Here is a 25,349-nt window from a genome sequence, read left to right as displayed (position 1 = left end):
ATACTTTCTTTTATACAACTTAGTAGTTTTGTTGCAGCGCTAGATTTATAATGATTTATTTTTGTTATTGGTTATTTTATAAGAAAAAAAAAATTGCTTCAAATAGCGAATGTCTCAAGAAAACAAATTAAGGTTAAGGAAAAGCAGCGTTCAATTTCAAAACTAAGTGTTGGAAAAAGCAGATGAATAAATTTGAATAAAAATATAATAATCTAAATTCATACCCTCATTTTTGTTTTTCTTTAGCAAAGTCAATAAGAGAATTATAATTCATATTATTCGAACTTAAAAGAACTACAGGTCCCTTTCGTTTTTGGCAACCCGCTTGAAAACTTTGTGTTGCCAATCGTTTTTTTTTCATCAATTGTTTTCGCGCTTTTTACTAAAAATGAACCATTGTCATTTTTATAAGGCCATTTTTCATAATTTTTTTTATTAATATTCAGTCATTTTTTATTATTCATTATCCCATTTTAGGCACATTGTGACTGTTTTTGTTCTGTTTACAATGTTTGTTATTTTATTATTTGTGATTTTCATCATTTCTAGTCTATTGTTTGAATTTTTTGAGTTTTATGAAATTTTATGTTTGTGTTTTTCGCCACTTTTGAGTATTTGATAATTGTTTTTGTTATTGTTGTAATGTTTTTAAACATTCAAGAACGTTAAGTTATGAAGACTGTCGAAATCATATGGAAAATATTAGGTAATGTTTAAAAAAAAAATCGATTTTGGCATATGTGCACCCTCAAATCAGACTTTAATCCAATAATGATCCCAAGAAAGATCATTGGGTGGAATTATCGGCATAAGAATTAATGCCAAACCGGCACAAACAAGCTTTTTCATCGTTGGTGTTGTCCTCCTAGTGGCATATGTCTGAAAAAAAAAAAAACAAATAAAACATATTCCATATCACATCAAAAGACAAATCAGGATGGATACCATCAGCCAACAGGGATATTGTCGAATGATATACCGAGCGCTGTGTGAGTATGTAGACCGTCATTAGAAAAACAATATCTTTGCGTGTGTATGTAAACCAGCAATAGAAAACAGTTTTTCGTTTTTCATACCCATCCAATTCCCTTAAAAGACAAAGAAGGATGAAAAAAACCACCGGCACAGCGACAGGCGGCCAACGCGGTGCGTGTTTTTGGTGATCGGGGTGGCAAATGATTATGAAAATTAACCCCTGTTTGCAAACTAACTCATTTGGTGCAGTGGTTAAGTTTTCGGACTGGCAAGTCGAAATAAGAATGTTGCATTGGGTTCAATTCTCACTTTTTTCGATTTTTTTTTTGGTCTTTTTGGCGTATGCACATAAGCACAGTGCGGAGAATTGGTATTGGGCAATGTTATATGTAAATGTTTTCAAAATGATTTGATCTCACCAAGCATCCAGAGACCAGAATCCGAATTGGTGGCAAAACTTCTGAGTGTTCAGTATTTCCTTGATCCATTATTTTTTGGAAATCACCCAATTTTTTTCTGGAGCGGCTGTGTTCACTTTTCTGCGTCATTTTCGATCACCAAAACCAATTTTTCAACGTATCCTGAAATTCTGCAAAAATTTTAGAAGAAAAAAAAACACTCTACTCTGTTACTAAAGGTAAAATTCTAGTAAAGATGAAAGTCATCTATGTATTTGTTCACACTAAGACATTGATAGGAATTTTGAAAAATAATTCGAGTCTTGGATCCCAACTTTCTCTTATCTTTCGGCCAGGACCCAAATTCATCTTCTTCCTCCTCCACGAGTATTTTTTTACGATGGTTCAGATTCCACCTTGCTTAGTATTGTCTTCTTTCGAAATTTTCAAATTATTTCAATTGTTTTCGATAATTTTGACGAGCATAAAAAAGACGTCGAATTTTGTCGCTGACTGCTTTGATCCTTATTTTTTCTAGAATCAATACCTACATTTTTAGCAAAAGTCAGATTCAATTGCATTTACGATTTTGGTGTCGAGAAAGAATCATTAGATTTAATTTCAAACGGAACTTCACGAAAGAATATGCTAAAACGAGTTTAGAAAATCTTTGTTTTCATTAAATTAAATCATTTCAATTCATTACCGCAAGGGATATTCTACAACAACTGCGCTCACCAAAGTGGTCCACGACATTGTCACGAACTTTGATAATGACTACTGTACTGTGATGGTTTTGGTTGACTTCTCACTAGCGTTCACTTCTGTTAAACATAACATCCTAAACAGAAAACTAGAAAATGAGTTTGGATTCACACCTCCTGCTTGCGAGCTGATATCATCATTTCTGAGCCAACGCTGCCAAACAGTCCGATGCTTCAATCAGGAATCTTCCGTAAGAATCTTCAAAGATGGAACTCCCCAAGGCTCCTTCCTGAGTGCCTTGTTATTTAGCCTCTATATAAACGACCTACCATCCGCGCTAGAGTGTAATTACCAGCTTTACGCTGACGACCTGCAAGTCTACGTCAGTGGTCCTAAATCTAACATCGACTCTATAGTCAGACGGATCAATAACGACTTTACCGCTATCGAAGAATGGAGCTATCACAATCAATTGTCACCCATCCCAAACAAAACACAAGCGATTGAGTTTTCAAAGAGTGGCACTTTGATTCCACGCGATAGAATCACCTTCTGCAATCAAACATTGCCAATTCAAGAAAAGTTAAAAACCTCGGCCTCATAATGGATAGCCATCTTACATGGAAAAACCAAACCAACGATATTGTCTCCAAAGTATACTTTACTTTGAAAACGTTCCGTCGATTCCAATCAGTACTTTCAACTCCGATTCGACTGAAGCTAGTCCAGGCAGTAATTATTCCGATTTTCTTATACGGAGATGTCATCTACTTCCCTGGTCTATCGGCAGCACTCAAAGACCAACTGCTGCGTTGCTTTAAATCTGCCTCCAGGTTCATCTATAATCTTAAAGAAGGGAAAGTACCAGCGCGGTGAGAAAAAGCATCTTAGGTCGAGATCTTTTAGACAACTATTATCTTCGCATTGGATGCTTTATTAGACTGAGTCGATTTGGGGTCATTTTGGAATTTCTCAAACCCTGGGGTCTAAAAAGCTTCGTCTTGGTTCAAAACTCATCCATGATTTTTTGCAAAATTTTTAAGTAACGTTTACATGAGTAAATTTGAACTTTTAGGTTTGTATGGGAAAATTGAATATTTTGTACTGAAAAATCAACATCATTTTTGTTTCGTCTGTGGAGCCGATCCAGATTATGGTTTTTGTGCCAATTTATAAAATTCTCAAAGTAAATATTCCGCTGAACAACTTTGTTGAAGGCCATAACTTCGTATTCTATTAGGAAAAAAAGTTATTAGCTGATTAACAGGGGTATGTCTTTTCGCATTGATTTACAGTAAATGCAATTAAGTGAGAGTTTTTGTGTTTGTAGAATTTTTTAGATATTCTTTTTATCATAAAAATGAACACAGACATGAAAAATCTCTGAGAAAATAAAATATCTTTGGAGACATCTACTTTCCTATACACTAAGTGTGGTACATCTTTCGAGAACTACGTATGCCATGACCGGGATTCGATCTCATGAACATTTGCGTAGATGTCTTGAATTCCAAGCACTATGCCAAAGCTGCAAAGTTTCATAATGAAAATGTAGCAAATTTCACCTTACAGTTTTTAGTAAACGTTTTTTATTAATTCATTTGATTAACGCTATTTCTCGCTAAAATTGTACGGTAGATAATAACTCTCGGAACAGACCGTACAAAAAAGTATATATGGTGGCATCAAGATTTCTGCTGATCGATACCGAGCTCATCCCTCGGATTCTGTCCCTACAAAGTGATGGAAAAATAGCTAAAATTTCTCTTCGGCTGCCCAAGTCCGTGACTCGCATTCGGTTCTCATAATATTTGGAAGATTTCCGCCCATTTCGCCCACACCACGGTCTGGCTCAAGAAGATGCGTGTCCGGAATAATGCTCAGATTGAATTCGTTCACGGTTCAGCACGTGTGAATACAGCCGGTGTATAGAGGCAATTCATCAGAGAAAAAAAGGACAAAGTACATACCAACTGTATACATACATAACTGCCGCAAGGATAAATTCCCGTTAAATCTTTTATCGCCGGAAAAACAGGTGTGGTGCATAACAATGACACACTGTTGGGAAAAAGAACTTTTTTGCCGGTACATTTGATTGATTGTCGATTCATTTTATGCAAATGTATTCTTTGTTCTGGTTGGATTTGCTTGCGTTGATCCACCCATAAATAAACAATTACTTTCCTTCACTTTTCCGAATACTTTCATTTAGTATGTTAAGTGCATAAACTAATTTTTACTAGATTTCTAGGTTCATGTTTTGGGCTCAGAAAGGAAAATTTTCATTATATGACTGTGATAATGTAAGATTGCTGCTGTAAAACATATTTCAATCAATATCAATTACTGCGGATAATGAAACGAAAAACTTATGTTTCACTGAACCCAAAAAATTGTGAAAAAGAGTCAAATAGAATAAGTGAATTTTTTCAGAATATTAATTTTTCTAGAGTCAGCCAACAGACTAGATTTTTTTTTCTTTCTACCCTCTTTTGTTCCGGCAAATGATGCCCTATTGCCAATTTTTATTATTTTTTTTTATCGAGGAGACGGCTCGCAGAAGTTTGCTAACAACGTTAAAACTAGGCTAGCAGAGCATGGGAGGAGAGCCGCTCTAGGAATCGATACGGCGGCACCGAATAGCTTTTTCTTTCTCGGCGAGTTTGGTCCAAGTTCAAGGGCATATTTTTTCACGTTTTTTTTCCTTTTTCATCTATTTTGTTTGAATTATAAGCCTATCGATCGACAAACACGAAATGCAAGAGAGTAAAACTTTTTTCGATTTTGACTGGGGCCTTATCTCGTTTGAAAACTAATGAAATTAGAGCTGGTTAAAATCCTCTACCTTTATGAACAACAAAAATAAAATAGAATTGAAAATGAACTGAACAAAATCACAAGAATCTAAAATAATGAATTAAAAAAAAACGAACACAAACACATACAGGATCTCAATAAAACTTAATGTTTCCTCGAAGAGATTCCTTTTACTTAACTCTAATCGTATATCCTCCGAGGATATGATGACTAGCATCTTACTCAAATGCTAAAACCACCAACCCACAGAAAGTGTACTATGTATGCAGTGACCGAGATTCGATCTCATGACCGTTGGCTTAGAAGATTTGAAAGGCTATCCTCTACGCCACGGGCTGCGGGCATTTTTAGGTTGCGGGAATTTATAGATTAATAAGTTAAGTCTGAAATAAAAAAAAATCTAATTAATTTTTTTTCTTCTTTTCAGGTGAGTGATCTTTGAATGTCTCGGATATAGCTTTAGGTAACGAATTTCAGCATTTGTCGTGTAAGCTTAAAGTAATAATACAAATAAGACAAGCATAAAATTGCCACATAAGGCTATGATCATTTAGTATCCGGGCAGTTACAAACGTGTGTATTTTAAAAACTATTCATTTGATCGAAAAACTTTATATGGAGGAAATGAAGGTGTTGATATGACATTTAACGTAAAAATATAAAAAAAATTATCAATGATTTCAAGAAATACTCTAACTTTTTCATAAAATCTCTTTTTTATCTTTGCACACTTTTTTCAGTCATGTATTGATTTATTTTTTTGCATTATTTAAGGAGTCTGCATTCAGTTATTCCCAATAACCAATAACCACGCTACTAAAGTTTTGCATATCCGAGCTCTATTAACGTATGTAGCTATCACCGAAATAAAGTGCCCGGATACTAAATGATCATAGCCTTATCACACATAAATTGCTCCCTATCTCGAATATCTACACATCAGAATTCCGTGATATTGGTTCGAATTTTTCAACATAAAACAATTTTTTCCTGCAAGATTTTTTTTCCGAAAAACCCGAAAGGGGGGAGGAATAATGTTTTAAGTCTTTGATAAAAAAAAAATCTTTGATTTGATTCAAACAGTTTCAAGAGCAAAAAATAAACTCTAGAAGATAGGAACTTTATAACCTTTTGTAAATCGAGTTTTTTTTCAAATTTTCAATCAAAAACAACTAAGTTTTTTGGTTTTGTGCCATGTAGATAATGTGTACAGTTTTATTGCATGCAACTTTCTGTCCAATTCATTATCATTTAAATCAATTTATAAGTGATATTTTAGCTCCGAGTGATAAACGAAGTATTTCAAATTCGTTCCGGCCTGATTGAGTAAAAAAAAACATAAGTAATTACAGATAGTAATCGAAATTTTTACTTTTCTGGCTCTTACAGTCTTTCTAAGGAGTGTATTTGAAAAATAATGCAACACTTTGTTTTGTGAATAACTTTGGAATGCATCGATGGAAATTGATGAAATTTTCAGTGAAGCTACCTAGTAACGTAATGTGTACGTGTACAATAACAATCTGTCAAGTGGTTTTTGAGATAGCGTGCAATACTGAAGTTCATTGACAAAATTTTTGGGGCAGATTTGAGAAAAATCCAGAGAAGTCCCAGTGGCAGACCCTAAATCAGCTGGAAATCAAATATTAGACCAAAGTTCACATGGTAAATTATTTAAGAAGTCCAAAAGGATCCAGTTGTGAGCTAAAAATTGAATAAAAGTGACTGGTTTATCTAGCTGACTAATAAACTGGCCTGACATAATTTCTTCAAGGAAAAAAGCCGCCTTCGGTAAAATAAACAAAATACGGTGGTCAGTTCGTGTGCAAAATATGTGAAATGCTAAGGGGGAGATATTTTGAAAAAATCGTAATGGAAAGCAAAACGAACTCTTCAGCGGACATCTGACAAATTTCCAGCCGGAAACTTTTCATTAACAAGTCACGCCTGTATTTTCCGGAGATAAACAAGTAGAAAAAATTGAAATATTCTATGTCTAATACACTTGGGGAGGCTGACGATCTGTGGATACTGCAAATCACTCAGTGTTTCATGACGATTGACACGATGAATGGCTAAACATACAAAGTAGTCGACCTCCAAATGAGGCCGTTTTCCCTGAAAAGCACTTCGGTAGGTCCTGAAAGTTTTCTACTCTATTTTAATTGGATCTTAAATGGAGTGGAGTGAAAAATTTCATATATGTTGGAAGGAGGAGGACAATCGGCATAATTTGTTATTACTTCGACTAAATAAAACAATTAGAGTTATTTTGAGGGTCAAGCTTCAAGACACAGAGAACGTTGTCAAAAAAGCTTGATTTAAAAAAAGGGTGGTTCATAGTATGAACATCACAAAAATTTGTATATGGAAACATTATACTACCAGGTAACTTCTCTACAAATTTCATCAATTTCCATCCATGCATTCAAAAGTTGTTCACAAAATAAAGTGTTTGTTCGAATTTACTCCCTATATATATACACCCAAAGAAAAGGTTGCAAAATTTCAATGCTGCTCGGCGCTAACCCTATGAAAAAAATTCGCTGAATAGTTTAGTGAACCAAAGATGATATGGTTGGAAAAGCACTACTGGCATAAAGACTGGAGCACTCAAGCAACTTTTGCATGATCACTACATTCTAGCGAAACAAGAAAAACATTTTATAAGATTTTCATCCAATTGAATAATTTATAAAAAAAAAAAAAAAAATGAGAATCGAACCCAACGCAACATTCTTATTTCGCCTTGCCAGTCCGACAACATAACCAGTGTGCTAAATGAGTCAGATAGCAAACGGTTTATTGTCATTGTCTTTTTGCCTCGCCCGATCACCAAGAAAACGCACTGTGTTGGCTGTCCGCCGTTTTAATCCCCCTTTGTCTTTGATGGGAATGGAATGGGAATGGAATGGAAATAGGATGGGAATGGAATGGGAATGGAATGGGAGCGGAATGGGAATGGAATGGGAATGGAATAGGAATGGAATGGGAATGGAATGGGAATGGAATGGGAATGGAATGGAAATGGAATAAGAATGGAATGGGAATGGAATGGGAATGGAAACGGAATGGGAATGGAATGGAAATTAAATGGGAAAGGAATGGGAATGGAATGGAAAGGGAATAGGATGGGAATGGGATGGGAATGGAATTGGAATGGAATTGGAATAGGATGGGAATGGGATGGGAATGGAATGGGAATGGAAGGGGAATGGAATGGGAGTGGAATGGGAATGGGAAGGGAATGCAATGGGAATGGGATGGGAATGGAATGGGAATGGAATGGGAATCGAATGGGAATGGAATGGGAATGGAATGGAATGGGAATGGAATGGGAATGGAAATGGAATGGGAATGGAATGGGAATGGGATGGGAATGGAATGGGAATGGAATGGGAATCGAATGGGAATGGAATGGGAATGGAATGGAATGGGAATGGAATGGGAATGGAAATGGAATGGGAATGGAATGGGAATGGAATGGGAATGGGAATAAAATGGGAATGGGAATAAAATGGGAATGGGAATGGAATGGGAATGGAATGGGAATGGAATGGGAATGAAATGGGAATGGAATGGGAATGGAATGAGAAAGGAATGGGAATGGAATGGGAATGGACTGGGAATGGACTGGGAATGGAATGGACTGGGAATGGACTGGGAATGGAATGGGAATGAGAAAGGATGGACTGGGAATGGAATGGTATGGAATGGGAATGGTATGGAAAGGGAATAGGATGGGAATGGAATGGGAATGGAATGGGAATGGAATGGGAATGGAATGGGAATGGAATGGGAATGGAATGGGAATGGAATGGGAATGGAATGGGAATGGAATGGGAATGGAATGGGAATGGAATGGGAATGGAATGGGAATGGAATGGGAATGGAATGGGAATGGAATGGGAATGGAATGGGAATGGAATGGGAATGGAATGGGAATGGAATGGGAATGGAATGGGAATGGAATGGGAATGGGAATGGAATGGGAATGGAATGGGAATGGAATGGGAATGGAATGGGAATGGAATGGGAATGGAATGGGAATGGAATGGGAATGGAATGGGAATGGGAATGGAATGGGAATGGAATGGGAATGGGAATGGAATGGGAATGGAATGGGAATGGAATGGGAATGGAATGGGAATGGAATGGGAATAGAATGGGAATGGAATGGGAATGGAATGGGAATGGAATGAGAATGGAATGGGAATGGAATGGGAATGGAATGGGAATGGAATGGGAATGGGAATGGAATGGGAATGGAATGGGAATGGAATGGGAATGGAATGGGAATGGAATGGGAATGGAATGGGAATGGAATGGGAATGGAATGGGAATGGAATGGGAATGGAATGGGAATGGAATGGGAATGGAATGAGAATGGAATGAGAATGGAATGGGAATGGAATGAAAATGGAATGGAAAGGGAATAGGATGGGATGGGAATGGGATGGGAATGAGATGGGAATGGAATGGGAATGGGATGGAACTGGGATGGGAATGGGATGGGAATGGGATGGGATTGGGATGGGAATGGGATGGGAACGGGATGGGAATGGGATGGGAATGGGATGGGAATGGGATGGGAATGGGATGGGAATGGAATAGGAATAGGATGGCAATGGGATGGAAATGGGAAAGATAGAAAAAATATTTTTTCATTTATTTTTATTTTAGAGCTGTTATGTCCTTAGCCTGTTTTTAGATTTTATAAATTGTAGTAGTTTTGTTGAAGACGTCAACATCTTAGAAGCTTAACATAAACAGTTAGAAGGGTTCAAATATAAAACATATAATAATTACAAAATTTTCAGTTTTTCTACGATATTTTTTCAGACAGAACTTATACATAAAAGGTATGTTTGAAAAAGTTTTGAGTCACTTAAAATGGAGTAGTTTTGAAAAACATCCTTTATAAAAATATTTAGATTGAAACAAGATATATTGAAAAAAAAAATTAAAAACAAATTCTGTTTTTAAACAACTGTTTCGAGTTCGGAGGAGTTCGGTTAATGTTTCAATTGCTTTATAATCCGGCAGATTTGAAGTTTATAAAAATCAATCATCATATTTTTGCTTTCGACTGTGAAATTTTCATAGTGGTTAAATTTTATCGCCTTTTTCAGTCAACTGGGCAGTGAAAACGTATCGGTTTTACTTCCGACGTTTCGGTGATTCATTTCACCTTCATCAAGGATTCTATAAAGGTTTTTAAGTTATTTAGCGTGTGATACAATTGTTGGATTCGATATTGCAATTTAGTGTACTAACAAAAACGGTGTTTTCTTGTCTGAAATGAGTTTTTCAAAAGGGCGAAACTGTCATTTTAGGTGAAGAACATGAAGACATAACAACTCCAAACTGAAAATTACAAAAAGTAATTTTTCTTTCTCACTATCAGGTTATTTAATCACTTTTATGAAAACTTATTTTGAAGTGCTTGTAATGTAGGTTAAATGTCTCTAAGCACTATAGCTCTAAAACACTTCGTTTTGGCGTGAAAAATTTTGATCACTTATTTGTATAGTTTTCCCCTGTGTGCGGTGGTTGTTTGCCGGGGGTTGCAAACAATGAAATATCTATCTTCTACAGCTTATGTTTTGCTCGTGTAACTGTTTGAATATTCGATCGATTTATCGAATTTTTAATAGAACCCTTCAAACCTTACTTAATCTCTTTTGGTTTTTAATGTTTGGTATGTCTCGTCGACGACACTAAGGAGAAACGGCAAACAAATACTCCAAAAATAGCCACTCAAAATTGCTCAGAAAATCCTTTATAGCTGCAAAAATTGCGACATGGTACTCAAATCCAAGCAGCATCAACAGAACAACAACTTACCCGTAAATGAGTTGCATAACTTGATAAAGAAAATTTTATAATGGACGAATTAGTTTCAATGCCGAAAGGCTACTTTGGCTGATGGACACCGCGTAACCCCACCTTGAAGTTTCCATAGACTATCAATAGTGCTGCGGATAGTGAAAAGATTTACGGTACACCGAAGCTTTGTTGTTAGTAGATATATTTATTTATTTGTGTTATGGTTCCTTCCTTTTTTCAGAAAACACTACGAACAGTTGTTTCCCGAGCTAAGTTGTTTATTTATGAGCTTTTTCTAGTATCAAGGTTGATTTTCCACACCACCGCGGAATGGCGCACGATGGTTTGTTTTTTTTTTTTCTACTTTATTTTATTTTTCTCCATTCTGATCGCACCGTGGACGCGGAGTTTACTTCTGCTGACTAAAATACGTGCCCCTCAAATTCGTTTGGCGGCCGCCTAGACCTGCACACTATTAATTTTTTGGTGTAAATTTATGTCAAATTGGATGCACAAAATTGAAGCATCACATATGACATAAAATTACACTACCGAAAGACAGAAACGCTTGAAGCCATAAACTCTCAGCCTTTAATTATATGACTTATTCAACATAATATTATATCACTAATGATGTAAATTTCTGTCCAATAGGACGCACAAATGAAAAGCATCTTTTTTGACGTAAATTTGCATCGCTACGGAAATCATATTGCGTTGTGTAATATTTTGGTAACAGAAGCATTCGGAAACATAAATTTTAAGATAAATAAATGCTGAAGCTATTATTTCTTTTCAAATTTATGTCTCCAAAGCTTACGCTGCCAAAACATTACACAACGCAATACAATTTCTGAGCTATAAATTCAAACCAAGCCAACAAACGACTTTAAGCGAAATATAAACTGAATGTCACATCAATCTCACCAGGGAATAATGATATTTCCAAAAAAGAAATTTTCTGTAAATCAATATTGTAGCTATGTCATCATTAATTTTTTAATACATAACGCCTGGTTCGCATTAGAAATATGTTTTATTCATTTTTGTTTTACAATTCAATACAGGAACCGTTAACATAATAAATTGAATTTCAATTGAAACGCAAACATATAACTAACGAGACATTAATTTGCATTGTAAATGTATTTTTAAAAAACAAATTTTATTGAATGTTGTGTGTGTGTGTGTGTGTGTGTGTGTGTGTGTGTGTGCGTGCGTGTGTGTGTGCGTGTGTGTGTGTGTGTGTGTGTGTGTGTGTGTGTGTGTGTGTGTGTGTGTGTGTGTGTGTGTGTGTGTGTGTGTGTGTGTGTGTGTGTGTGTGTGTGTGTGTGTGTGTGTGTGTGTGTGTGTGTGTGTGTGTGTGTGTGTGCGTGCGTGTCATCAAAGCATATACACTCAGGCAAAATCTTATTATAATTTTTATAAGATACGTCTTATGAACCCCTTTTTTGCGTCCAAACTAAGTTTTCATAAGAGTCTTATGAAATTCTTTCAATTTTCATACGAAGTTCGTATGAAAAATAGAACAAACGGCATTGTGGAAAAATTATGACCACATTCATTCCATCAGTTATTTTTCAGTCGTCAAACGAACTTGTGGAATAATAAGTTTTATTCTTTTAAATGGTAAGTTTGAATTGAAGTTTATTTTTGTAATCGTTAAACATTTTTGTAAAGGTTAACTCTAATTTGTTTTTTGTTTACTTTTCAGCACGTTTACCGGGAAAAAATCCAAGGTCAAAATATCGTATGCGGCCGAAAAAATTCTTTGGAACCGAGTATTGATGTGCTGCTGATGGTGACCAAAATCTATGTAGTTCCAAACAAATTAGCCGAACAATAAAATAAATTTTCAACATCAATTGTTTTGAATTATTCTCATCGAACGTGACATTTCCTGTTTTTATAAGACCCTCTTATGAAAAGCCACAACCTCTCATTGAAGCAGGTGTTCATCTGCAGAGTTCATTCGCGTCATAAGATAATCTTATGAATTTCATTGATTTTTCTTATGGCGCCACTTCATAAGAGAATCTTATGGCATGTATAATAGTATTTTTCTGAGTGTACCTTCTGAGCTTTATCCATGTCAACATTGTCGCTGTGATTAGCTATCTCTTGAAAAGCTTCCGATATTCAAGCTGGAAATGAATTGATCAGGTGTCACTATGTGACTTACTGAAGAAAACTGAATAAATAATAACTCACTCTGTCATCCGGTCTGCTCCATGACATTACTGCACAATTACAAGTAATTTTAGCTGTACTTCCCAAGCTTTCTATTCAGCCAAAGAGCATTAAAAATTTGATGTTAGCCAAAGTCAATTTTGGCAGTTGTTTTTTTGATCAACAGGGTTCTGAAAATATCGAAGAACAATTAAAGCTAAAAATAATGCCCATATGGAAAATAACTTACTGATACTCCCATAGGAAAGCGTCTCACTATAGGCAGTCAATACTACCACAAGTCACTTGACATACTGATGTCAGCATCAGGTTCAGAATCCTCAACAGACCTATCATGAAAATATAACAAACCAGAAAATAGAATCAAATTATCCAGTTAAATATCTACACACCAAAAATTTTCTAAAATTAAACGAGCCAGAAACGCTTCAACACCTAATTTTTTTTTCATCTAATCTAGATCAGATCTAATTTTACGTCATTTTGTATCTAAACGACGCACTTTACAAAAATTTGCACATTGGAACAAATGTTAAGCTCGAAAACATCTAAATTTATTGCATAAGGGATGTGTTTTTATGTCATGTAAATATAAAAACGATAGCGAAAATGAAAAAACAAGAGTTGAAATCAATCAGTCGTTGACTTCCACTGAGCCATTCAAGTAGCTTGCCGCAGATGTGATTTGAGGGACATGAATAAAAACATTTGCCTCTTCCGTTCAGTAAGAGAGTTAAAATGGAGATCGTCGGTTTGTAAAATCGAGTGGAATTCATGGGGTTTTCAGTTTATCTGTGACCGTCTGAAAAGGTAATGTGAGAAATCTTTTGTTTTCAAAATAATGTTTTGTTTTTTTTTTAGTTAAAAAAAAAACCTTTAATCCGGAGCTGAACGTAAGTGCTGCAGCAATAAGTGAAATCAATATTATGTAAACCAATTTACTGGTCATTACATGCTACATTATTTACAAGTCAAACCCATTTTCGACAAACTCCAGCCATTTTTAATCGAACCGAGTCGTGCATAGTTTGTCTCCATAAATATGGAGTGAAAAAGTGTTTTAAAATACAATTTTCGCCTAAGTTTATGCTTCACCGGCTGTTTAATGTGAAATGAATGCATAACGTTAGTAAACAAACCGATATAGGCAACAGAGGATCTCGAGGAAGTTTTTTGCGAGGACTAATCAAGGCCATTTATTTTCGAAGAACAGTTTTGAGAACGTTGATGGAAAATTCCTTTGGATTCAAATTTTTCTGTTTAGAATTTTCGCTTTCCAATATAATCCCAGCAACATCTTATTTTGAATCCCCGAACAAATGGGGATGAAATTGGATTTTGGAATTATCAACCGCAAACCAAGAAACTCGAATTATGGCAGCATTGTATTGAACAGTGAGCAATATACGAACGAAAGGTAATTTATCATTACATTGATTTTTTATGTAAGTTTAATTCTTTTTGACTTCCAGTGTCTGAATTATAAAAACCAAGGCCCGAATATCTAGGCCTTTCACACTACGTTCTCAGAGTGACCACATTAACTTGGTGGATGCTGCCCAAACGAACAAAAAATCTGATCTCCTTCTCATTGACAATAGTAAGTATGTTTAAAAACTATTCTAGTGATTTAAATTTCAAATTTGTTATCATATCTCTGAAAAAACCCTCAAAGGCTTATCAGTAAGCAGCTCGTAACAGTTGTCTTGATAAATTTCCAAGATGAATAATTCACAGCCTAATTCAAAGTACACAGTGGTCCTTCTGTTAAACTTAACTTGAATTTTAGTAGGTAATTTAGCTTACAAGAACGAATTTAAAAATGTTACCTGCGACACGACAAAGGTTCTATTTAGTTCTTTCGAAAGTTCCAATTCTTCTGCTTTTTTGTACACATAGTTCCCATACTTATGATGGATAAGTGAATTTGTGAAAGAATAGTTCCACCAGTTCCACTGCATTTAAAACTCAAGAAAATCTTTTTAAAAAAGAGAAGATTAGTAACCATTTATTATGTTAATTACCTTAAAATTACACCTTCGTTCATTTTTTGGACAAGTCTGCCGCTCGTTAAATGTATTATAATAGACTTCGAGGCTAGAAATTTTTTTTTCTTGCAAAAATATTAATCAATTTATTTTATTTTCAAATACATCGTAACATCACAGAGGTTCGTAAGGTATCCCGATAAATAACATTTGCATGTATTGGAAAGGTGATTGGAATAAAATATAGGTGATGAAAAAAAATTGAAAATGATAATTTAAAAAAAAAATTATAACTTTTATTTTTACTACTCTTATACAGTAGGTATATGATAATGATGAATTGTGAATAAAATCAATTCTAAAAGAAATTCTTACGATCATTGGATTCTATGATAGCTTCCGGGCATCTAACATCTAACCTACACATGTTCAAACAACGGATTCGCATACCTGATCTGTTACTGTATATACCCTGCGCACTGGCTTTTGTGTCCAAGGTGCCAAGTGGTTTTGATAAAAATCTGAACGATGCGGTGATAAAAATCTTGATTTTTCAGGACAACACCAAATTAATGGAAAAAACATGCGCAGCATTAAACTATGTAACTCATATAACTGCTGTTTTATCGAAAAAAAAAAACATAAATATCATCTAAACTAAAGATTATCATCGGTTAAACTATTTGATAATTGATTTATTTGATGTTCTCATCATAAAGATTTATTTTTTGAAAACCAGGACCACTTTTCAAAAATCATCACGAATCAAACGTTTCTGAAAAAAAATGGACGGTCTCTCAAAAATCAGGACCAATCCTGAAAAATGGGACACCTGGCACTTCGGTTTGTGTCAAATCTAAACACAGTAAATCTGTTGTTCTCAAATTTGTCTTTTTCCGAACTTATTAACACGCTCCTGATTTGTTGCTTAAAATTAGGTTTGATCATGGTTCAAGACATAGTGCATTCCATGAACTTTAAATTAGTTTTTTTTCTCGCTAATGGGTTAACAAAACAAGTTTGAAGTTATCCCTTTTTTCCTTTGTTGAAGGAGTAAAATAGAGTTCAAAAGCGAGGTACTCCTCCATATTTTTACTTCCACTTTATCTTTATTTTTTTTTCGAGCTCCAAATGTTCAAAACTGCAAAACACGGGTGTGGTGGAGAACAGTAGGAGTTATCGGAAACTTGTAAATATATGAAGTATGTTAAAAAAATTACTATCATAAGATTGATGTATTATTATTATTCGATTGAAAACACAAAAAAAAAGAAATTTTACTGTGTAGTTTTCGGGTATCTTTTAACTGATTTTGAAGTGTAAAAAAATAAGCGTGTAGGTTAGGAATGTCATTCTTTCAACGAGATTCGCGAAGAACGGTCGGTGATGGTTTCGGTTCTGTGCGCTAGCGCGAGGTATGTACGCATGAACGAAAAAGTGTTTTCGCGAGTTTGAAGGAAACGGGCGGATGGAGTTACCACAACGGGTAACATGTATGGACCTTTCTCCAGGACCGGAACGACACTCATCGTAAACATAGAAATAGATTGTCACTAATCCACATGAATATTGAAAAAAAATTGGAAGATGAGAGTTTATTCTAGCCCGACATTGTCAGTTTCTAATTGTGTCCGTCATTGTCATCATTGAATATGTACTTTTTACAATTCCTGGAATCTTCTGGACGTAACAAACTATGAAGCGTCCAGAAGTTTCCTTTGGAGTTTTGGAATGGAATGTCAAATTCTTCCAAAGCTGCAAAAGCAATTCAATCTTTGTCGGAATGACGTACGAGTAAACGCTCCAAAAAATTGATATGAACTTATGCCGTATTTGTTTTTATTTGGTGGCCAACTAGTTGTGAACTAGCCGCTGTCATCTTCATATAAAAAACGCTTCGACAGCACTTAGTGCACAACTCGTGGACCACCAGGATAAAAACTAATACGGAATTAGTTTTGAGTATGAACTCATTTATGAGAAAATACAGTCGAACTCATAGTTTAGGGCAGTAAGTTGCCACTGATGACTGAACTGAGCTAACATTTTGAACAAAAATTATTTGATTTTGAGTTTGCATTCCGTGGCGTGAAGGTACGTACTTCAATATAGGATGTTTTCGAAAGGTCGAATTTGCCAGTAATCAGTTATAATTCTCTGTTTTGGCTACGATTGTTCATTAACAAAAAGCTTATTAAAATGTTTAATCAATGTATTTTAATAAAAGTTTCAAAGCCGCCTAATGTGGATTAGGCTCTAAAAATGCAATTTGAAAATATACCATTTTTAAAATTCCCAAATGTTTTGCGAGAAGATACGCTCTTTTGAAAACTAAAACTATTTCAGCATGAAATTAAAAAAAACATTGGAGTTCTCTAGAAGATCTCGGGGTTTTCACTGAGTTAAAGTTTCTTGTTTGGTATGTATTTCTGTAGTTCAAGATTCTGTTTTTATATTGTGTAGAAGGATGTTAAATTGTTGAGATGATCTTCGTTCAATTGGTGGTTTGATGACCGAATATCACTTAAATCGGTGAACATTTTAATGGATATCTGATGTGCAATTTTATTACATTTTTTCTCTGTTACTGTTGTATAAATTTACATAATATCAAACCCGGATATAGAAACGATCCTTTGATTCTTAAATTGATAAAAGTGTTGAATTAGTATAAGATCTTTTGCACAAACAAATTTATTGCTTACCGTACCCTAGTGAGGTAAGAAACCCGGAGACTGTTGCAATCGAAATTGATCATTAATAATGATTTTTTTTAATATCGAAAGATCAAACTAATAAAATTGGATTTTGAAGAAGAAATATATACATACTTCAAACTGTTAAGAGCAATGGTTTTTTTTTTCATTAAATTATACTGTATATAAAAATACATCAAAATTTTAATGAAGCTAATTAAGTTTGTGATAACAAATTTAAAATAAAATCAATAAGAGTATCAAGATTGTGAAAGTTTCTAAATTACTTAGCTGAAGTTTTTGTATTTCACAGATTCGATGACTTTGTATCCCATCTAAGAATTCAGAGCGTCTTGACGACTTGAAGAACTGAAACGAAGCTTCTAGAAATGTTCAAACATTTCAGGAAGAATAAATCGTCAACTACGAATTGTATTAAACTTTTCAGAGCCTCAATCAAGTGTTAAAATTTAAATGTTCAGTGTTGCCTCAATATAAGTTGATGAAAAAATAAAATAATGAAATTATGTTGAATAATGTATTAATAACTATTTTAGAGTCGTTTTTACTTAAGAGAAAAAATCTTAATTTAGTAAATGCATATTCTTTAGTTTTACAATAAAATTTATTTACTATGAGATGGCGTTTGTGCTTTGCTACAACGAAGATGACAAATCCAAACTAACTGATACTATCCCTCTTTCATTTACATTACTATTTAAAGCTTTCGGAATCACAAAATTTTAATGAAATAAATTTTTATTTATATAAATTCAAGTGAATTTTCACAGTTTGAAAAAAAAAATAGTCATTTATCCTTATTTTTATTCCAAATAATGGGAATCGTAATTTCATTGAATTGGAACAAAAATAACGATGAATATTTTTTTTTTGCAAACTGTGAAAAGTAACTTAAATTTATGTTAATGAAAATTTGTTTTCCTAATAATTAATATCTCTGAAAGCTAACGTCACTGAAATTTAACACAAAGCAATGTAATTTCAGAGAAGATCTAAATTTACGTCAAATAAGACGCTTTACTTTTGTGCATCCAATTTGACGTAAATTTACATCATCTATGATATAACATTATGTCGAATATGCCTTCAATTTAAGTCTGAGAATTTATGTCTTCAAGCGTTTCTGTTTTCTTTGCTTTAATTTTAGGTCAAAAGTGATGCTTCAATTTTGTGCATCCAATTTGACATAAATTTACACCAAAAAATTAATAGTGTGTAGTTGATAAACATTCGAAATTTATAAAATGCTTATCCATATTACTTATATTTGCAAAGTTTGCAAACTTGCTATAATTTATGTACTGTAATATTAGCACGTCGGAATGTCTAGAAAAGGGAGGTCAAGTATTCCCACTTTCAAGTCGTGACATCGACTGCTGCTCGCTTACCTTGCGGCATCGAAAGAGGGACCAAATGTCGATCGGGTCATGTCTTTGCTTGGCGATGGATTGATGTTCTCGAAACCCAGCGTTAGGTGGCAGTGTTTTCCACCACCCGCTTAACACAGCCTACCACATAATAAATACTTTTGTCCGGATCTAAAACATTTAAAAAGTCAGTTACATAAATTTATTTTCTCTAGAAAAAAAAATTAACCTTTAAAAATTGAACTTACGGTTATTGCGAAGTTCCTTCTGCCGAGAAGGAATCAATCAATATTCGGCGGAAGCACATGAAGAACAAAATTGAATAATTTCGGTGGATGTTGTTGTTGACGACTATAGTTTTCCCCCACAGCCGGTAGATGTTTACATCCGTCGGGTGATTCCAGAGAGGGAGATGGTTGTACTGCTACATCGCAGTTCTTACTGCTCTGCCACAGCTCGCGCATAATATTTTTCTCCTGCAGTTGCGTCGTCGAGTTTTTGTCCCGGAAGTTTTGCCACCTCACAGCAATCAGAACAGGAGCCATAGCATCAGGGAACATCATTTCGTTTGGCACCAGTGATTTGTTCTGGACATCTGGCAGTCTTTGGTATCGTGGTCGATGCAGCAATCGGCTTAAAAAATGTTGACCCAACTCGCGTTCAAACAAAGAATTTATCGCCATCACAAACACTCCCGGTTAAATGGAACCTAAACATTCTGCAGCGAAAAAAAACAACGACAAAACAAAATAAACCCGTATTTTTTGACGTTTCCTTTTGTGGTGATTAGGTAACTGTGATGCCAGGCGCACGTAAATTACCGATACTGAATATGAAATATGGAATGGCTAGGGAAATCGATTGACGATATCAAATATATTTATTTACAAACAACCGTGCTTGAATTTGTCAACTTGGGAATGCAAGCAAACACACACACAATCAAACCAAAAATATTTGTTTAAAAGTGTGTGAGGTTTAGATTTCAATTGATGTAAAATTAGATCTGAATTCGATTAGATCAAGAAACAATTAGGTGTTCAAGCGTTTCTGTCTCGTGTAATTTTATAAATTTTTTGGTGTGTGTCCAGCTCGAAACCGGCCGCAGGTCAGAGTAGATGTTTAAAAAATCTTTATAGCGGTGGATGCAGAGGAACGGACGACCTCAAAAGGGTACACCCCCAAACCGCGACCGGATCGAACTTTCAAACGGCGGTGGCGGCGGCAAAGTTGATGGCTCGTAAAATCCGCCTTAACTAATCGGTTGAGCTAGGCTCGGACCTGTGATGATGATACCTTCCTCTAACTAGCTAGTAGACCAAACCAAGGGAAGGAAAAAGAGCCCGGAGTGTTTTCGGACAACTGGAAAACTTGGCAACATTCACACGCAGCAAACTGTCCGTCCAATGCCAATGCAGTCGTCCGAGTCGCTATATCGGATGGATATTGTGGAGCCCCCTTGAGCGTTGCGTTTGTTTTATACTGTTTTGAGCAAAACGTATGAAGATTCACCGATACGATGTGGTTGTATTGCGGCTAAAACTTATGGTTGTTGGCCTATATTCGCATCGAACAGGGGGTGTTGAGCAGCTAGCGTGTGCTGTCAATATTCTGTTACAGCTATTATCATAAATAATGGCAGATGAATTTAGGTCAGCAACACAGTTACAGAGCCTTACTGGTCATCGTTTGCACAACGGGCACTTTTCAAATTATATCGCAAAGCTTGATTTATGTGAAAAGTTCTTAAAATGGGGGTGTGCGTTTTTTTTTGCTTTTTAACGTTGTGGCCTTGAAAGATGGTAGATAAGGGATTCGGTTTTGATTCGGAAGGGATAGCTGCGCTGTATTTCGTCTTTCATGGCAAAGCCCATAATATTGATAGAAGGTCTTCAGATTTCGACGCCAGCATCAATCCAATATGGTGGCTTTTTTATTGGAAAATTTCAGCCTGCAGTCTATGTTAGAGCGAAAACGACACTTTTTGTCCCCTGAAAAAGATCCAAAGCTGATTGAAACGTTGGATACATAAAAGTCGTTTTCCTCTAAAAAAGACTGGAAGCCGGAATATCCCAAGAAAAAACACAACAATCAGTCGATTCCCAAACATAAAAAGATGGCGACTTTCGCTATTCTTTTCAAAGCTGTAAATTACTGAAAATTGCATGAAACATCCACAATACGGGGTATTGCGTGAAAGGGCTACACGATTAGAAGTCGAATTTTGATGGCTTTGTTTAGCCTTTTCACCCAGTACCATGCTTGGCAAAAGTCATCGTCATGAGGCGTGAAGCTGTGACTGTGAAGCCTCTTGGTCCGTCAAACCCAATTGACTGTTCCTTAACGACCAGTCACTTCGTTTGCCAGTCATTCATTCCCCATTCATTTGAAGCTAAAATAATAACCTAGTCAAGCAATCGCATTCAAGCGACCGATGACGAAAAAGAAACGCATTTATTATTACTGTTGCTCCTGCCAGCAAGCCGAAGACGACCGAAGAGGAACAAGAAAAGCATTTATTATTATTGTTGCTCCTGCCAGCAAGCTCGTTTTCAGTTTTTTACTGCTATTGTTGCTCTCTGCCAGCAAGTCGTTCAATTAGTTGTACCTGCCGTCAGCAGCCGGTCGAAGTGTGAAGAGATTTGCCAGTCACTCTCAGGAGAAATTTTGACCATGTGTAGGAGCTTCGCCAGTCGATGATGGAGAAATGTTGATTGTTGTCGTGCTTTATCCATCATGCGAGTAGTGAGGCTCCGTCAATTGAGAACAGTGCCAGTCGTTTGATGAAACAAAACTAGTCGGGTCAAGCGTGACGGGCGAAATTTACCATCACTGCCCAGTACCCATATAGTTACGGTTTAATGCAATTTTTTGTCATTGACAGCATTTAAAGTTCAGCGAAAGCCGCCATCTTGGATTTCAAGAAGGCGTCAGATAGCGAAATTCGAAGTCTACTCGTTAAGCCTTTTCATCTTATACCCCGTTTTGTGAAAGTTTCATTGGATTTTCAGTAATTTATAGCTTTGAAAAGAAAAGCGAAAGCCGCCATCTTGTATTTCAAGACTGCGTCAGATAATGAAATTCGACTTCTACTGGTGTAGCCATTTCACCCAATACCAATATTGTTGGGTTTTATGCGATTTTAAGTAATTTTCAACGTTTTACTTTTAAAGTTCAGCGGAAGCCGCCATCTTGGATTTCAAGATGGCGTCAGATAACGAAATTCGACTTCTACTGGTTGATCTCTTTCAACTTATATCCATATTGTAAGGGTTTTATGCGATTTTCAGTCATTTAAAGTATTTTCAAGTTGAGTTATAGCCGCCATCTTGGAATTTAAGATGGCGACGGACAACGGAATTCGACTTCTACTCGTTTATCACTTTTACCTAACAACCATATCGTGAAGGTTCCATGATATTTTCAGTAAATTACAGTTTGGAAATAAAAGCGGAAGCCGCCATCTTGGATTATTGAATGTTTGACAAGAAACAATCTGACAAGCATTACCACATGAAAGACGGAATAGGGAAGAATGCCCTAAGTGGTAAATTCCTGAAAAAAAATTGGATTAATGATGGCGTCAAGCAAAAAAAAATTCTGCTATTTTGGCCCTTTCACTCAATACTCAAATTGTAGAGATATTCATACCACTTCCGGTAATTGGAAGTTTTCAATGATTTTTATATATTTTTTTAATTTAACTCAAAACCAACACACATAATTATATAACTTATCAAAATGTGTAAAAATGGGTAATTCCAATTCAAATATGTGTTATCTAACGCTAACCTGAGCGTGTCCTGTTTTGACATTTTGATCGGGAACTGTCATTAAGTTTTATGGCGGTTTAATAATCAAGAACTGAGTGCTTTTATAGAACATGCAAAAGTAGCTTGGAGCTAGCTTCTAAGTTTGTGTTTTATTATAGTTTAAACAGAGCATTCATAACTCTTTCAAAATAAACTAAAACAGTATGTTTAATGAAAGCTTCATTAGCGTTTTCAAAACTATCTGGTCGATTCAAGAATATAACATTTTGCATGACCATAAAATACCATAATTAAACTATAATAAACATCCTAATGCTTATTCTGTGTTACTTGGGATGCTACTTGGCAGGATCTCTAAGTGCAATCTATATAAGTTCCCTTGATCCCCCCACATGCATTTACTGCATCTTTGAGGCGTACTATTCCAAGGTATACCCGGCTATCTTATAGCGGCTGGCTTATAGAAAGCTTCAAACACCACATTTTTTCATCACCAGTAAGGCTCGTGGCTCGCTTAAAAAATCATTTCTCGATCAGTAACTCGCTTTTTAACAACAGAATAACTTTCGATTTCAGCCGTGATACATTCTTCACAACAACTTGTAAATTTTTTAGTTCGACAATGAAAAGTTTTCCGCGCTTCCGAATACTGATTATATGTTAAAGGTTTAACACACAAGCTCTCAACCACGAGTCACACTCGTGGTTTTTTTTGATGATTTTTCCCCATATTCTACGTTCATGTTGATTATAGGAATTAACAGCATCATTGCATGAGTCATTCTCATAGTTTTTGTTAATAGAAATACTTATTTTTACAAAAAATCAAACTCATGGTTTTTTTAGGCAAAAATTCTTTACCTCGAGCAAGGCTCGTGAATACAGATACCAGATTAAACACAAAAATTGAGCCAGGGGAGTGAGTGTTTGTTCAAAGCACAAACTATCAACCACGAGTTCGACTCGGAATGATAGAAAGTCTGAGACAGTGTCTTTTATGTGATTTCATGATATAAAACTAAATTAAGTTGTTATTTGAGTCATAAGCACGAGAACACTCATTATCCCAAGAAGCTTAAAGCTTGAATCCTCTTTATAGTGCAATGCATGTTTTCCTATTTCAAAACGGTTCATTCAACGGTTAACAACTTCCATTTTTGCTCAAGAAATAACCTACAACTCTTTAAGTTAATCAATTTGCGTCGAGTTATCCACTCTTCCGTGTGACCCAATTTTGCGATTACTTTTGATTTCTTTTTCTTGTGGAAAGGATGTTTCCCAAACAAAACAGAAACCGTTCACCATTCCGAACCTAGTAAACTTTCCGGTAAACTCAACCTTTTCAGAGAGTTCGTACGAAAAAAAAACCTTTTTCGTCCTCCCCGCGTCACTGTTTTCTGAAAACTAACTTGAAAGAAGAAAATTACATTTCCCCCGGCCGTGTTTGTTACGTAAAATGGGTCGAAAGCCCTTTTGTCGTAAGAAGAAGAAAGCCCATAAAAAGCACGTGTTATAACTGCGATGACAGTTTGGCTTGTGCGTAAAGTCTAATATGGAAACACCTAGGTAGGTAGTTGGGTCGTTTGTTTGTGGTTTCCGGACGAAATCTGTTGGATCGTAAAATCTTACAGCTGGAATTGTTCCGCAGCCTGATGTGAAGTCAAATATTGTAAACTATGACTTTTGATGCTGTTTGTATGAATTCGGAAAACCGAAGAAAAACTCGAGTGGTGGAAAGTTCATTTTAAGGCAGGCGAAAGATTATGTAGATCTGAACGATATTACCCCAAATATTCCTTCTAGTTTAACCCTTAGGATAAAGTTTTAAAAAAAATCATTTTTTTGATTTCTTCTGAAGGTGTAAAAGAAGGCAAAATACTAGGAAATAGGTGAACAAGAATTGCTCCTCGATGAAGTTTAGTATAAAATGACGAAAAGCTTAACCAGCTAGCAACGCGAGTCTGACTCGTGGTGTTACGTTTCTGGTACAAGTTCCTAACCATGAACCAGACTCATGACTCAAATCAAAGATTTGAGTGAAAATTCGCTCACAACAAGTCCAACGTGTAAATGTATATGTTAAATTGATTATCACCAGTCACACTAATCTTTCTAGACTGAAGGTTTGAAATTGATTTTTATTAACACGAGTCAGACTCGTGCTTTTTGAATGAATAGTTTGAAGCGAAACGAGAGTCGAAACGTTACTAAGTTTACTTAAATTGGTTAGAAAAAAAACCTCTGAAATAACAAACATGTCAATAAAATATAGTATACAGTGTTCAATTTTGTTTGTTCAAACAAATGTTTTTCGGAAGCATATTTCAGAAGCTGAAAACAACTCGATGACACGTGTATCCTTTCGATTGCTGACCTTCAACTGTGGTTAAACCTTACCTGGGGTATCCTGGAGACGGAACTGGAAAAGTTTAATTAGAAACGAGTAAATCGAAAAGCAGACCGAAACCTTCCGGTAAAGTCCCCGTGGAGTTTCTAATTAAGGTTTGTTGGTCGTCCCTGGCTGGCATTCGATTTGTGCGTCCCATTCCACCACCGCATCAGGATGTCGGTAGATTTGGAAATTCCT

At 35.6% G+C, this 25,349-nt stretch overlaps 1 long non-coding RNA gene and 1 pseudogene across 1 annotated transcript; one reads left to right on the top strand and one right to left on the bottom strand.

Moving 5' to 3' along the window:
• LOC129743546 (40S ribosomal protein S6-like) overlaps nucleotides 1–12,965 on the bottom strand; it is a 72,602-nt pseudogene extending 59,637 nt beyond the window's left edge.
• Nucleotides 12,966–13,470: 505 nt separating this feature from the next.
• Nucleotides 13,471–18,158, top strand: LOC129749926 (uncharacterized). The gene is made up of 4 exons (XR_008738217.1): nucleotides 13,471–13,727; nucleotides 13,779–14,334; nucleotides 14,390–14,517; nucleotides 17,915–18,158. It is a non-coding gene; the product is annotated as an uncharacterized LOC129749926 (long non-coding RNA).
• The last annotated feature ends 7,191 nt before the right edge of the window (nucleotides 18,159–25,349 follow it).

Source organism: Uranotaenia lowii, chromosome 2 (genome assembly GCF_029784155.1).
Source record: "Uranotaenia lowii strain MFRU-FL chromosome 2, ASM2978415v1, whole genome shotgun sequence".
Classification (NCBI taxonomy): Eukaryota; Metazoa; Arthropoda; class Insecta; order Diptera; family Culicidae; genus Uranotaenia; species Uranotaenia lowii.
The sequence above is the reverse complement of the archived record's forward strand: the minus strand, read 5'-3'. Positions and strand labels throughout refer to the sequence as shown.